Source organism: Adiantum capillus-veneris, chromosome 5, assembly GCF_014529385.1.
Source record: "Adiantum capillus-veneris isolate H3 chromosome 5, ASM1452938v2, whole genome shotgun sequence".
Classification (NCBI taxonomy): domain Eukaryota; kingdom Viridiplantae; phylum Streptophyta; class Polypodiopsida; order Polypodiales; family Pteridaceae; genus Adiantum; species Adiantum capillus-veneris.
In genome coordinates this window covers 40,271,763-40,275,784 of record NC_140935.1, presented here as the reverse complement: position 1 = coordinate 40,275,784, position 4,022 = coordinate 40,271,763, and positions in this window count along the sequence as shown.

The window sequence follows — 4,022 nt, the reverse complement described above, 5'->3', positions numbered from 1 at the left end:
TCAATTATCCCGTGCATGCAAACTGTAGCCAGTGAGAATCTGTTATATTCTGCACTATGTGCTTTTTAGTGACTGAGTCAACTTGATTTTTTGGCCTTGAGCTTTATCTGTTACCTTTCGTTACATTACTGTTTCAGTTGTCCTCACTATATGTGCATTACAGTACCAAATTTGGTACTTTTTGGTACTGTTGAACTTGGTTGCACGTCTATCCACTATTACAGTACCAAATTGGTACTTCTTGGGTGCACGTCTGTCCACTATTACGGTACCAATTTGGTACTTCTTGAACTTGCTGTTTCGGATAGTCCTTATCACTTGTGCAATACAATACCAAATTTGGTAGTTTTTTGACCAGTTTTCTATTTTAGATATGATGTTTGCACTTAGTATTTGTCCCCACTCATTATGTCTCTTGGTGCTGTAGTAAGTTGGTGTCTAGACAAGACACCGGCAAGCACATTGCTACAGCCTGATGTGGCTGCTAGACACGGGCGGATGATTGTGCTTGATCTTAATGGCGTGCTACTAACTAGCTGTGCAGCGAAATCCCCGAGGAACTTGAGTGCCTGCCAAAGGAGCACACGCCACGGGTGGTCTATCTCCAAAAGGATATAATTTTTCTTGTAAGGCCGGATGCGGAGCAGTTCATCCTACAGCTGAAACAGAAAGCCAGCCTAGTGTTGTGGTCCTGCTGTAGAAGGGAAAAACTATGACACATCGTGAACGCGTGCTTCCCCAACCATAGAAGGAAAAAATATTTTGCAGGTAAAGCATGCCCGTTTGAATGTTGCAGGACATAAGTTACGCATACCTCTAACCTCGTTTTTTGGCATTAGCAGATATTCTCTCCCAAGAGGACTGTGAAATATGGCGGCCTCGTATGTCGGAGCTGCTGGTTGTGCCCAAACACATGGGCGATAAGCCCGTTTTCTTGAAGAAGCTACGGATGCTGTGGGCAAGGCATCCGAAGTATGATGCCAGCAACACTATTCTTGTAGATGATTGTAGATACAAGTCTCTTAAAAATGACTATGAAAACTGTATGGCAATCCGATCATACGATTCCATGGTAGTAGGAACCGATTATCCGTTTTACTTGCTGGATTTTGTTTTGCCTTGGTTGCTCGGGTGGATAAGGGATCGGTACCCAACAACGTACACTCGCAAAAACCCAGTCTTTGACACTGAAGACGATATTTCTGGGTACATTATTGATTACTTCATACAGATGGAGGGGTACTCCTATAAATTTGATCCCCCGAGGTAGGAGATTGCCATAATCATGTAAATAGTGGAATTTTGTAACCCGATACTATACATAATGGAAAACCACTTTTCTTGTTCAGACTGTCTTGGTATCTTGATCTCTACTGTTGAAACCTCTTGGAGCTAACCAGGTTGCCCAACATTTTAATTTTTAAGGCAGATAGCATCTATGTTTGGCATACCTTTCATGTTATCAACGTAGTTCTAGACATTGCTCAAGGTGGTCGTATCAAATACGAATAGACAAACTGAAAAATACCAAGAAATAAAGTAAACCATAAGTGATACAGCAAGTTCAAGAAGTACCAAATTGGCTCTGTAATAGTGGACAGACGTGCACCCAAGTTCAACAATACCAAAATGTACCAAATTTGGTATTGTAATAGTGGACAATCGTGCACCCAAGTTCAACACAGTACCAAAAAGTACCAAATTTGGTACTGTAATAGTGGACAGATGTGCACCCAAGTTCAATAGTACCAAAAAGTAGAGATATAGTGAGGACAATTGAAACAGTAATGTAATGAAAGGTAACATACCAACACAGAACCAGATAGAGCAATAAAGTAAACCATAAGTGATACAGCAACTTCAATCAGTTCCAAATTGGTATTGTAATAGTGGACAGACGTGCACCCAAGTTCAACAGTACCAAAAAGTACCAAATTTGGTACTATAATAGTAGACAGACGTGCACCCAAGTTCAACAGTACCAAAAAGTACCAAATTTGGTACTGTAATAGTGGACAGAGAAGCACCCAAGTTCAACAGTACCAAAACGTACCAAATTTGGCACTTTAATGCACATATAGTGAGGACAACTGAAACAGTAATGTAATGAAAGATAACATACCAACACAGAACTAGATAGAGAGAACAGATAAATCTCAAGGCCAAAAAGTCAAATTGACTCAGTCACTAAAAAGCACATAGTGTGGAATACACTTGGCACTGTTGACTACCAGATTTGGTACTATTGACTACCGGATTTGGTACTATTGACTACCGGATTCAGTTGTTCAATCAGGGCTTCTCATTGCCCTCAAGTAACATGGGCGCACCTTCGTCTCTCTCATCATCATGATATGGCATGCTATTGTATATCCTCTCATATACTTCAGTAGACAACTTGTATTGTAAAATTTGACCTAGGGATCCTGCAATAGGCTCCATCGGGAAACGTATGGCCCTAACAAGATGTGAGTAGATCATTACCGGATATGTGTGATCCAATAGCCAGTATGTATCAGCTTTTCCTTCAACTTGGCCATTAAAAAACCCTTCAACAACCTTCCCTCCTCTAACAATTTTGTTATGCCACTTATCCTTTTGTGCTTTCACTGTTTGGTACAACACTTCTGTGCATTTGATAATGTAGAAGTCTTCGTTTGCCTCAACTGCTTTCACTACAAAATTATCCCCTATGGACAGCATGCCACTTAACATTTCAGGGCATCCTTCATATAGTGGCAGGTCGGACACTTGGCTCATCGGAATCGATGTTGAATCTCCACCCTCCTCGTCATCTGATTCGTCATCTGATTCGTCATCCCTAATTGTATCCCCGGACTTTGGCAATGGTTTGATGCAAACATATTTCCATTCTTCAATGTGCATTATGTTCCTGCATCTTCTCCACAACCCACGCATACGCGGATCACAAAAGCATGAAAGTGATCGAAAGCGTATGGCGGTGTGGTTGTCCTGTGAATAGCCATCAGCACAATGAAATGAGCAGGATCCAACGATGCGCTCACAGTCCCATTGCAGACTGCGCTGCACTTCATCCGCGCCAATAAGCCAAAAGACTCTTTGCGTATTACACCTCTGAGACTGTTCTCTTGGCTGAAAAGTTGCTTTCAAAAAGTTGACAACATCGGCTTCACACTTCATACGCCAGCCATCTGGTTTCAATTCCTCATGCGTCAAAGTTCTCTTGGTGATTGCCCCTACCCCATCATGCTCACCTTTTCCATGGCCGGATGGAGAGAAGCTATGCATCATGTGCAAGCCTGTCATTTGGTAGTACCTGGCCACAAAATAGTAAGGTCTACGGGCCTTGAATTGTGAAGCAGCACCACCTGACCAAACCCAATGTTGTTGCAGAGAATGTCCTCGTTCTTTTAGCCACTTTTCATGCAGCAAGAAACAATGTTGTACAAACAATGTGTCATGCTGCTTGTCATCCGATATGTAGAAGTGTAGCGTCTTCTGTGTACCACTTGCTGCATTTCTTAAATAAGTGATGTGCACAAGTATTGTGACTTGGGTAGACCACCAATGCATTGACTAAATTTCATTCTGAACTTTAAATGAATAATTATCCGCAAAGTCAATAACAGATACTACAACGTTGCTAGGAAAATTTTGCAACTAGTCCTTGAATTGTTGGGCTTGCCAGCGAAAGACAAAGTTGTGCCTGATGAAGTCTGTCAGATGGGCTGAAAATAGGCTAAGAAAAGTCCCACTTTTCATCCGTTGCACAATCAAGTCCTTTCTATTCTTCTCACTCCCACCTTCGTGAACCTATCCTCTTCCAACCTCCATGAAAACCTTCACAGACACCTCCTTGCTATCCTCTGCTATCTCATCGGGACAAAATGTCAACCTCCGTACTCCACATTGTGAGCAGCCCCCCATCAAGCATTTCTTTGCATGGTAGTCACAATTTGGAGGCTTTGGGCACATGATGGATTCCCACATAACGGTGATGTGCTGACACACTGCTTGGTTTGCAAAACACGTTCCTCTCT